At 37.0% G+C, this 12,618-nt stretch overlaps 1 protein-coding gene across 2 annotated transcripts in view; it reads left to right on the forward strand.

The window, feature by feature from the left end:
• Positions 1-5,919: 5,919 nt before the first annotated feature.
• LOC134210873 (high affinity cAMP-specific and IBMX-insensitive 3',5'-cyclic phosphodiesterase 8) overlaps positions 5,920-12,618 on the forward strand; it is a 630,844-nt gene continuing 624,145 nt past the window's right edge. The window contains exon 1 of one of the 2 annotated variants that reach the window (XM_062687262.1): positions 5,920-6,669. The gene's annotated coding sequence lies outside the window, so the exon portion shown is untranslated. The remainder of the gene's footprint in view (positions 6,670-12,618) is intronic. The other variant, XM_062687263.1, reaches the window with a different exon arrangement.

The following is a 12,618-nucleotide window of genomic DNA, read 5'->3' on the forward strand; positions in this document are numbered from 1 at the left end:
ACTTACTGTAAAAACTGAATATGTAATAAGCTGTTTTAGATGTTTTTTGAATTGTTTAAAATAATAGTTTAATTTGTGTTACGTAACGTCTAACATTTATGACATTTGAAGTTTTTCTACCACATTCGTAATCACAATAGTATTTAAATCAAATTTGAAATTATTACATAGCATATGAAGGACCCCACGCAAGTGCCATGATCAAAACATATTCAAATTTTAACTAAACTCGTTCAGAAAACTGAACGAAAAAAAAATTTTTTTTGGTGTACGTACTATCGAGGTAAAATGTACGTACACCCAACCGGCGGTTTTAGATTTTCTTACAGTTCTGTATAAGAATGTACCAAAACCTGTATAAGAGCTGGGCATATGCGATATTGTTAGATTCTTATACAAATAGCTTTTCTACAATTTTTTTATAAGAATCTAACAATTTCGCATATGCCAGTTCTTATACAGGTTTTGTTAGAATCTTATTCAGAATTGTCAGAAAATTTAATAACCGCCGGTTGGGTGTACAATCGAGGGTACGTACTATCGAGGGTACGCGCTATCGAGGGTACGTACTATCGAGGTATGTCTGTATTACCGATCGGAGTTATTTTCACCATTGCGGTTTTATTCCAGCACCATTCGGTCAAATAACGTCCGTTATGCCAAATGACCACCATTTTTTAAGCTGATCATAATTATCACAAATGCCCTTTATTCAAAATGACGTTATGCCAAATGATTTTATGCCAATGGCCCGCTTCCTTCAGGGAAAATGTCATATTCGGTAAAATGTCATTTTCAGGAAAATGTAATTTTCGGGGAAATATCATTTTCGCTTAGGCGTCGTTCAATAATGATGTCTTAGATTTTAGTGGGGAGGGGGTCTAAGATTTTGTGACAGTACATATACAAGGTATACAAAAGTGTGACAGAAGGGGGGATGTGGTCTAGAAATCGAACTCGCCATCTCCGGCAATCCTACGCCTTTGCTTGCAAGGCTACTGGAGACCCAATTACTTAGAGAAGGAATTTTCTATACAATTCTTGAAAAAAGAATTTCCCCAAAATGGTACCAGGAAGATTTCTTAATTAGTTATGTTGCTATACGCTAATATTTCTAGCTCTTTTGTATGTGAAATACCTTAATAATGCTTTCGGCGTGCCGCTCAAAACTGGTGGCGGTGGCAGCGGCAGCGCTTTAACCCTAATCGTTCGCGACCGCGGTGGCGTACAGCTCTACTTCGGTGAGCTGATAAAAATGAGCACACGAGAACACTACAACGTTTGAAATCTCACAAGAAGCTATTCATAATCCAATCAGCTTAACTTTCAATTATTATTGAGCTAATTGGGATTTATATAATAAATGGATAGCATGAGCATGAGCATGAGCATTATGAACGCACAATTCGTAGTTGCTAATCCGTGATTGACTAGAACTTGCAAAATTGTACAGAGAACACAATAAATGGGGCTTGGGACTAGCTACCCATTCTCAATGTACACGTTTCGGGAGCTCAAATATCTAAAGTCAATAACGGCGCCGGCCACGTCTTTACGGTCATATAGGAAGGGAAGGATTGTTAGTCCGACTCTCGTTGCTACTAGAGACCGAGTATACCTCTGCATCTCCACGATTGTCTTGGGATAGGATATCGTTTTAGTTGCAAAGGATAATTTATCTGGATTCACTTCGGTAAGTGATGCGATCTATGGGATGGGAAATAATACTCTCGCTGTCTGAAACTTTTACTTTTTGATTTATTAACTCACCCGCGCAAAGCAGAACAAAATTACGGCGACCGGCGGATCCACTTACTGGAGAAACACGACCGGACAAGAAACAAACTTTCACTTTCTAATTCATATATTGATGGTTACAAGCAGCTTACAAATCCAAATTTAATTGTTGAAGCCAGAGACATTGTAATTCCTAAATGTAGAATTAAATTCAACTACATTATTATTAACGACGATCGGTAATTTTTCGAACAAGACGAAAGTTCTTCACCAAGGTGCTTATAGAACCATTTGAGGTTGGTAGAACAAATCTCAATTCGGTGGTGCATTTCATTCGAAAAGCTGAGCCGTGTTAGGGAGAAGCTGTTAGTCAAACAATGGCGCTCACTTACAATAGCGATATGCCATAATGACATAGCTAGAAAAAAGGGGAATATATTACAATAAATAAAAAAATGGTCGCAGTGATAAAAATACCCGACAAGGAAAAAAAATCTGTAAAGATTACAATGTGGTGGAATTAAATGGAATACATACTAAACTCGTCTTATGACAAGTGAATAACAATTTTCCTAAAAATATAGTACTACTCAAACATTATGGTTTCATCAAAAGTGAAATAGCTCCTAATATTAGTAGTTTGTGCAACTAGTTGCAAAAAGATGATTTTTTCAGTACGAGTTGTACGTTTATCCAACGAAGCTTGCCGAGTTGGATAAATACTACGAGTGCTGAAAAAATCGAATTTTGCAACGAGTTGCACACGCTATTTTTTGCAATGACGAAAAATCTGTACCAAAATTGTAAAGTCTGATGTATTTACTCCACATGATCATTCTTGCCAATAAATAATGTTTCTGCATTGAACAATCAGATTCTATGTTATCGTGCCACATTGCATAGCTCGACATGCCTTGAAGCGATAGATGAACTTGTCTTTGAAAAATTCTGATGTTATGTCCATCAAACTATTTAATTTATTACGTCACTACTGTTCCGATGTTGGTTTTTCATTATAGCACCCAAATGAGTGCTATATGCAACCCATTTGAGATGCATAATGTTCATTAAAGCACCCATTTCGTTGGTATGGAAAAGTAGGCCGTTTTATCACTCAAAGGCGAACTGTAAACCAGGTATTATTATCAGGAATTGCAAAAAAATAGTTTAACAATTAAGTCAGATGACATTCTACATCACTTACCACAGCATTGATTAAAAGCTTTTATGTGCCTGCCATTGCCCATTGTATGGAAAATGTATGGTAAGCACAATGGAAGCATTGGGGTGTCGAAATGGCCATCCCATCCGTAAACATTTCAGACGGACCGATTGTCGTAATAAGAGCAGGATGTTGTTTACATCTGTTTGAAAAAGTGTTCAAGAGTTGCAAAAGAATCAAAATCAATCTTGGGAAGTAATAGGGTAACGATACCAATAGTGGAGGTATTAGTAGATCCACAAAAGAAAACATTTTAAAAAAAATGATAATTACTGAAAATTTGCTAACAAAAATGAGATTGATGTCATTTAACATCAACAACAACAAAATATTGCTTTTTTTTTGGTTCCCATAGTGGTACTATCCATTGATTTCATATGAGACTCGCCACTATTGGTACAGTTGCAGTTGCATTTAATAGGATATTTAAAGCACGACCCATCATCTGAAATTAGCGTAAAGTGCATAATTCAAGCTCTATCTGGTAAAAGGGCGAATGTCGCAAGAGAGAATTCTCTTCGTAGACTTCTCCTCTTTTAAATAAAAGTGCAAGAAGAGAATTTCTTTGCAGTGTATCACCTCAGAATGCAAGTTCGCATTGTTTTCTATCGTGCTGAGGTGATAAACCACAAAGAAATCTACTGCTTGACACTTTTATTAAAAAGAGGGGAAGTCGGCGAAGAGAATCCTCTCTTGCGACATTCGCCCTTATTCCAGATAGAGCTTGCATTATGATAAATCTCATTAAAACCCCACTACCTCCACTCTTGGTGCTACCTCCACTGTACGGTTACCTTATAAATTGTAATAAAATTTGAAATCGAATCATTTTTGGTTGTCTTGAGAAAGGGATTATGTCAGAAACCAAAGTAGAGCCAGTCGCATAAAATGAAAAATAAGATGCATAGCATTTTCAAATGTTGCCCAATAACGGGTTGAGAACCTCTGCGAGAGACGTGATTATCCAATGTTCTACGGGTGGGTGGCTTTTGGGCAGGCTTGAAGTTTTCTCCGTTCCTCACACTACTCGCCACTAGTGCTGTATGCTAGGGTAGATCGACAACCTGTAGCATACCGTTTCATTCAGCAAGTGCCGATTTAGAGCGAAAGATGCAGCCGTTTGGATTTCCGAGCTGCTCACTACTGGTGGCTATTTACTTCAACATGTCAATATGCTTTGGAGAATGACCACAGAGCGGATCTCAGTTTGAGGGCGTCGCGACGCCGTCGGCCCAAGGGCACACCGCGCATAGTGAGTGTAATGAGGGCAATAGATCAGCTGGTGTTTGTTATCATGCATAGAAGCTGGAGCGAGAGAAAAATGTTACAGGTGGGTACTAGAATTGAGATTTCGAGTAGTTGTCTTTTCTAAATATGTATACAATGAATTATTGGCAGTGGCTGATTTTCTACCCGCCGCTGTCACATCCAGGCGCTATAGTATATGCGCAAAATAGCCCGTAAGAGTTAACCGCCAGAAATTTGTATGGCGAAAGTCATCTAACGCGGGTTTTCTCAAAATAAGAAACTTTTCATGAAAAACTATTTGGTACCGATTATGTAGGAAGGTGTCCGCTACCACGCCTACCAAATATTTTTTTGATGAAAGTGCTTAATTTTGAGAAATCGAACTTCAGATGCCTTTCGCCATACTGATTTCAGAAAGTTAACTCCTAGTGTGCCGCTGTAAGCACGCTCAAAGCGGGCGATTCATTGGGCATAGCTTCGAAAATCCCTCGAGAAATTTCAACGGTTAAAATTAATTGAATGTTTAACCATGTCATTGTGGGAAGTATTTTCTTCATTGTTACGTATACGTATAAAAAAACGTTCTTCGTTAAAATTTACATTTATCCTTCTTATTTAATAATATACGTTTCAGTATCTCGTCATTTAAAATTTTAAAATGCACAGCTAATACATAAACTTAATTTTTTCTATAAACCTTTGAGCGCAAACCATTTTTATAGGCACAAATGAAATTCAATTTAGTAATATTTTCGGTTTTTGTTTTGCTGTAGGGTCATCATCAGAAAATATGCATAATATCAAATAATGTTGAATATTTTATCACTTCATAAACATGACAGAAACCCGTGGAGGCATAACGCATGTTAGCTGGAATTTCGCATCTTGCGACTGTTTTTTTGTGTCAATAGGGCGTTGAAGAAAAATAAGAAGAAGGGCGTTGATGCGTGAAGTGTATCAAAGTTAATGTAAAAGCGTGGAACATTTGAAAATATTCTATGCTGCTGTCTGTAGAAGGGGTCTTTAGAAGTTTGTGTTTTGAAATGTTTTGAAATTAGGAAACATGTTGTTGATTGCGGAATATGGTCTCATTCACGGCATATAACAATTATAATAAAAATTAGTTACTCTTCAACGTACCGAATCACAAGTTTGTTAAATATAAATTTCAACTTACTATTTCTCGAAGCTTTCTGCAGCTTCTAATTGAAATTATAGGACAATCTACCGTTACATCTAATATGGAGGTAAACATTCGTTCTCACCATCGGCCATGGAAAACTGATGTTCCACCATTCCACCTTTTGAGGGTGGTGGACTCCGTCGAAGCAGCAGGTGGTTGGTTTTCCTTGATATCATACTTCTATCTAGCTAACAGCAGCTACTACTCGAAAACCATCACACCGCATGGCAGCTTGTAAGTTCTGAGAGTGAGTGCAAACGAAACGATGTGATGCTGTTCTCGCGACGGTACATTTGAGTTGCAATCGTGCTGAGTGTTCGAGGTGCTCATTTCCCTCGGTTTCATCCATTACCCGCAAACGGGCCCAGCTCCTGACGGCGACACGACGGTCGACCACCCAACCATGACTTGATGATATACACACGGACACGGGATTTTGGAGCTCCTCTGAAAACGGCGGCGCGCGAAGCGTCGATGCTGCTCTATCTGGCCTGCCAAGAGTGCTGAAGACGTCGCTGCCAGTCAGTATTTTTGGATCGCTCCGATAATTCGGTTCTCCACGTGAGACCGGACTTCCTACTTTTACGCTTCTTGGTGGCGAAATTTGTGAACGATTGAGTTCACCAGGGAATCCTACGGTTTTCCCCCGAGGGTTTCCTATTCAGCCAGTTGGTGTGTCATCTCCATCGTCGCTACGATTCCATAATTTGGGTAACCTGTGATGTCGTGGAATCTTCCGTTGTGTTAGAGAATTGTTGCGTAGCGCTTTAAGGTTTCGCGCGTCGCGGCTTATTCGGAACCTAATTTTGGATTAGCGAGTTGTGCAAACTTTTTCTTGTCTCTCGAGAAGGGTCTGTGGGTTGTGGGAGTGAGTAAATCGAGCGGGACGGACGTGATAAGAAAAGATTATTGTGACGTTAGTTTTCAGCCGGAGAACCTACGATCGTGTGTGAGTTATTCGTACGGGTTGTGGCAAGCGCTGTAGTCTAGGCTCTAGCGTAATACGGTCTCAGGGGGTGTTCTTATATTGCTTCATTATCACCCTCCTCATATGTGCTGCTGGGTAGTGTGTGGCAGAGTGTATTTAGGTAAATGCATAGTTACTCCCGCGAGTGGACGAAGAAATCTCGAGACGTGAGGAGATATCTGGCTGAGGAAGCAGAGAAGGAAAAGTGTAAATGTGTGCAGTCATGTGTTTGTGGCTAAATGTTTACTGATCGAGTTTTTTCTTCGCTGAGCTGCTACACTTGGAAGAGCAACAACATACGGGATCTTGCAGGTTCGCACTTTTTTTCGTTTTATTTTTTTTGGTTCGGTTATAGAGTAAGAAGCATGGTTTTTGTGTCTGGATTGAGACTGAGCAACGATTTGAAGCTTGGGGGTGTTTTCCCCGAAAAAGACAATGGAAAACTCGTTAAAATCGGCTCACGTGTTTGGTTGGGTTTGCTACCGCAAGCCGATAGAAAATGTGAGTGAGATGAAGTACAAAGGCCTGAAAAGCCGGCAGGTTCATTATGTGTGCAGGATAAATTCGAACTTGGTGGTTCCATTTACCCAATCGGTATTGATAAATTGGGTGTTTGTATCAAAGTACATATATGTGAATCTTTTTTCTTCTGATAACTGGAAAGCTGCTTCATCATTTATTTTTCAAACATTATTCTTGGAATCGGGTTTACGGTGTGTTTTTGTACTGAAAGAATACAATTGGTGTATCTATCAGCAGAATGAAGAAAATCGGTGCGAATTTATTGTTTTTACTTGTATGATCATTGAAAAAAGTAGTACATAATGCTAAGCAGACGTTTAACTAAATAATAGAGAAAATGTAAATGCAAAAAAGCATCAGTGACAAAAAAATTAAATATTTTTATTATTGCTTAATTTGTAATTAAAATAAATTATTTATTTTCCTCTATCAAAAATAATAATAATGTCACGGGTTTTATAAATCACTGATACTTGTTAATAAACATCCGTGAACATTTATGAACATTATGTATTTGGCTATCTGCGTAAACACATTTTTGTTACTAAACTTTCGATTTCAATTACGAGTTTTACTTTGGTTTTTCAAACTTCAATTTGCCAACTCTAATAGCACTCTACACTCAAATGAACATTAGTATGAATTAGCCTTGCATAAGAGGTAAGGTAATTAATATGTAAAATACTTTAGGTATAACATGTTAGGTATTTCAATACCAAACGAATCATAGTTGATGATGCGTTTGATATTGTAATAACAGAGTATGTTATACCTGAAGTATTGTGCATATTAATTTTTGGTATTATTTTTTGGTATCTTACCTCTTATGCAAGGTTAGTTCATAACAGAGTATGGTATCAATAACAGAATTAGGTATTATTGAGTTAATTTCTCCTGTTCGGATACCTGTTGGTGGGTATGCTATAAGATATGACAAATTGAAAAATTGACAAATATCGGATAAAATGTGAAAATGTTACTAGGCAGGTTAGGTAGCACCAATAGTGGAGGTAGTGGGGTTTTAATGAGATTTATCATATTTATACAGTTTACGATGGTTTCAGTTGATGCGTCGTGCTTTAAATATCCTGTTAAATGCAACTTATGTTAAGATTTCGATTGAAAAACTATTGAAAACAATGATTTTCCTTAACAAAATTGACTCCCTTGCACCTATAGTGGTGTAACTGTACCAATAGTGGCGACTCCCATAAGAAAGCAATGGATAGCATAGGGCTTCCATTTTTCCCGGGAATCAACTTCCCGGGAAACGGGAAATGAAATTATAATTTCCCTGGATTTCCCGGGATCCCGGGAAATAAAAAAAACTCTCGAAACTAATTCAAAATCGTAGTTTAAATTTTGTCGTAAAATATGGTTTTGAAAATATACATTCGACATCAGGGAGGCTTGCTATTTTGTCCTCAAATGATGAAAGAGTTGTTGAAAGCCTGAGAAAGTTTTTGTTCAGTTCGAAAATCGTTAACTCCTTCTACAAAACGTTCGCCATGTCATAAGTATCAGTATCTGCTCTGGCTCAAGAGTAAGATCTGCAGTGTCCTGATGAGCTCCACGATGTGCTACTTTTCCATATTTTTTTTGAAAACTTTTTCAGGTTGTATCCGCATTTTTTTCCAGTTTTTGGACAACGACGGCTTCGAGAGATTCTCTTCTATTATCGCCATAATATTCCTAACATGAACTATTCTTATACTCGACGACTTTTTTTAGTGCATAGAATCTTCTGGTCAACTTTGAAGGATAAACCATTTTTATTCATGTACGTTAGACTGGCCCAGATTACTATGGGGAGAAAAAAATGTTGTCGAATTCCAAGGGGCACCCCCCAGAATTGTGTCTTTGGGTGAGAAAATCAATCTCTGAAAATTTCAGCTCAATCGCTTGTTGCATAAGCTGGCGCATTTGATTTGAAGTTTGTATGGGAATTTCAGCCAAAATGTATAGGAAAATACACCTCCGTCACTCATTCGATCTGGAAATTGGTTCTGATTGCTCGATTGACATCAGAATTGCAAAAACCGCAGTTGGTATGCTACAGAACAATTTCACAGAACATTGCATGATGATTAAATGAACTTTAATATAATTTTCGGCTGATTTATTAGGAGCTGAATTGTGTATTTTTGGATTGTTTGATCGAATCGTATCAGCCGAAAACTACATAAAACTTCATTTAATCATCATACAATGTTCTGTGAAATTGTTCTGTAGGTATGCTACTGCCGTTTTTGCAATTCTGATCTTAATCGAGCAATCAGAACCAATTTCCAGATCGAATGAGTGAGGTGTATTTTCCTAAATATTTTGACTGAAATCCCCAAACAAACTTCAAATCAAATGCGCCAGTTTATGCAACAAGCGATTGAGCTAAAATTTTCAGAGATTGATTTTCTCACCAAAAGACACAATCCTGGGGGGTGCCCCGTGGAATTAGACAACTTTTTGTTTTCTGGGCCAGTCTAATGTACGTCCACTTGAACACATGATTGTCGTACTTTAATGATCCTTTAACATTTTTTTCAGTCAAACTTTGCTTGAAATGCCAAACAGCACGCATCAAATTGCAAAAGTTTTGCGAGTATTTGTTGTAAGACAGTTGTAATGATCGCATACTAAAGATCTAAAATCTGTTTTTCCATCAAGATCTGTTAGCCCACCAATATTATAATATACTCAAATGAAATATTTCCGAAATATCACAAAATACAAACGAGTGTTCGGAATATAAGTCTGTTAGGGAATTGAAACAAAAAAGGTTGAAGGTCTTAAAAAACCTTTGACAATAATAAGACAAACATGCCAAAGCGGTCACTGCTATTGCCTGAATATCTGCGAACATTGGTAGCTCTGCTGTTTCACCACAGACACTAAATTTTTATTTCGACTTCACAACGCTTACCGACGTTTGAAACTACTGAATAAACGAACGATAGATACATATTGGTTATTTGTCGCGCCTCTCTTCAACACGTGTTGGAATGCACCGTATGATTATGTAACATTTTCAGTTATATTTAACTTGGATTCTCAAACTTCAAAAGTGAAATAAATAGTTAGATGATGCTAGTAAAAAATGTAATTGATACCCCAAAATCCGTTATCATCAAATTAAAAAAATAAGACGATTATTACAAAATATTTTAGAATGCTCATTTCCCGGGAAATTCGGGAAACTGATACATAAATCCCGGGAATCGGGCATCCCGGGAAATATGATCTCCCGGGAAATCGTTTCCGGGAATGGAAGCCCTAGGATAGCGCCACTAAAGGAACAGTGTACCCATAGTGGTTCAAGCATTATTCGGTAATTGTTGATATTAAATTACATCTATCTCATTGTTGTTAGCTAATTTATTAGTTTATCTATTGACTCAGATATTAAAGCAGTAAATTTCCCATAATTATCAATTTTTAAACGATATTTTCTTTTGTGGATCTATTAATACCTCCACTATTGGTACCGTTACCCTAGCAATAACGCACCTACATAGCAATCAGGGCTGGAAATGGGGGGGGAGGGGGGTGGTTCCGTGGCTCCGGGCCCCCACAAATCTTATGTACCAAAACCAACCTTTTTTGTACATTTTGGGGCCCCCACATACCGTTGGCCCCGGGGCCCCCTTCCGGCTAAATCCGGCCCTGATAGCAATAAACAAATACCAAATTTTGCTCAAAATAACATTTTTCCACAAAAAAATAAAAATCTTCTTAAAAAATCGATACAAAAATAAGAAAGTTTCTATAAAAAATAGAAAAAAAGCAATAAAATAGAATTAACTTTGAGCGATGAACACTTTCAAAAAAGGAGTCATCTAAGAAAAAATGCTCAGTTTTATTGTTTTTATATATTTTTTCATGGAAACTTTCCTGTTTCTTTATTGCTCTGTATTGTTTTTTTTGTTGAAAGAAATATTTGTTTCGTGGAAATTTTTGTAATTGTTTATTACCAATATTAATTTATTGATGGATATTTTTTACATTAGTTTTAGGGAAATTTTAAATTTATTTGTTGCTCCTACCCTGATTTCTTTATTTATGATTTCTAAATTTATTATTGAAAATTTCCAATTCTTTACCCCAGCTGCACACATGTTGCACAAAAGTTGCTGCAACCAAATCCATCTGGATTGTGCTGGTAGGGTAGGGCTAGTTTTAATTTTAGTCATTTGCAAATGGACCTGAAATTATCACTCAGGGAGTGGGTTTGACGGAAGGCCGGACCCACTAAACCCACCTAAGTAGCAAAAGGCTAGTAGCTCTCTCTTCTAATGCCCAGACCGCCCAAAACCGTGATTTACTGGATGTGGAAGAAAATTTGGCGGCACTCACGTGTATACGATTCGTTAGTTTTCCGGAAAAAATAATGGGTAAGATTACTTTCTCACAGGAGAATACGAAAAATCATACTCCGTTACACAATCCTGTTTTTTAAATTATATGTGTAAGAATTTCGAAGCCTTCTTCTTCTTCTTCTTATTGGCATTACATCCCCACACTGGGACAGAGCCGCCTCGCAGCTTAGTGTTCATTAAGCATTTCCACAGTTATTAACTGCGAGGTTTCTAAGCCAAGTTACCATTTTTGCATTCGTATATCATGAGGCTAACACGATGATACTTTTATGCCCAGGGAAGTCGAGACAATTTCCAATCCGAAAATTGCCTAGACCGGCACCGGGAATCGAACCCAGCCACCCTCAGCATGGTCTTGCTTTGTAGCCGCGCGTCTTACCGCACGGCTAAGGAGGGCCCTCGAAGCCTTGATTTGTGAATAAAATATTTAAAAAACCTAGATTAATCCACCTAGCGATGATGACGACTTTCTCGTTAATTATTAAATGTATCGAGAAAAGTTCTTTAGAGAGGTCAAAAATCCACAATTATAAAGTAAATAATGTTTTTTGATTGTCATATAGACTTCCAAAACATTTGGAATAATTCTTATTTTTCTTTAGGCTTCCAAATTCTTGAAATAATTTATTATAAGCAACAGGCGATGAAAATCATTAGTTGATTTCAGTATTTTTTCTGAGTATAAAAATTCTGTACAAAAAATGTGGCAAAATTGGATGGTGAATAAATCATATCAAAGCTGTCATATAGTTGGGTATAGACGAAATCAGGAGCAAATAAAATTTGAACATGTTGAAATTCGGGTCATCACATATATTCATTTACGGAATGATGCTATGGCAATTTAATTGCAAAGAATTAAAAGTAATCTTATTTGAAGTTAAATTGTAAATAAATAAATAATCTGAAGCTTGAATGCGTCTATTTTTGGAAGAATAGAAACTTATAATAGGGTACTTTATATATAACACGTGTTCTAAAATCTCGAAAAAAAATCACAGTATCTTTTAAATATTGAGAATGTAGCTAACACTGTTTTGAGAGCATTTTCTGACTACAAGCTTTATCAGGACAAAGCTTTGATAAGGAGTACTTGATGTCAAAGTTGTCGTTTAACATTATATCAAGTTATAGATCATAAAAACTTTCATCACTGTTTAGAAAACCAAGAATTTTTAATCGTATGTAGAAAGCATTTTTGACAAACTACATCCTATTTAAATTATTGTTTCGGTCTGCCTTACCATCATCGGATAACAACTTTCCCTCTAAACCATAAATACTCATTATGTATTGATGAAATTTATTCCTTTAATGATAATTCAAACTACAGACAAAATTGTGGCAGTGGTAGACACAAAAAATT

This window comes from Armigeres subalbatus, chromosome 2 (genome assembly GCF_024139115.2).
Source record: "Armigeres subalbatus isolate Guangzhou_Male chromosome 2, GZ_Asu_2, whole genome shotgun sequence".
Classification (NCBI taxonomy): Eukaryota; Metazoa; Arthropoda; class Insecta; order Diptera; family Culicidae; genus Armigeres; species Armigeres subalbatus.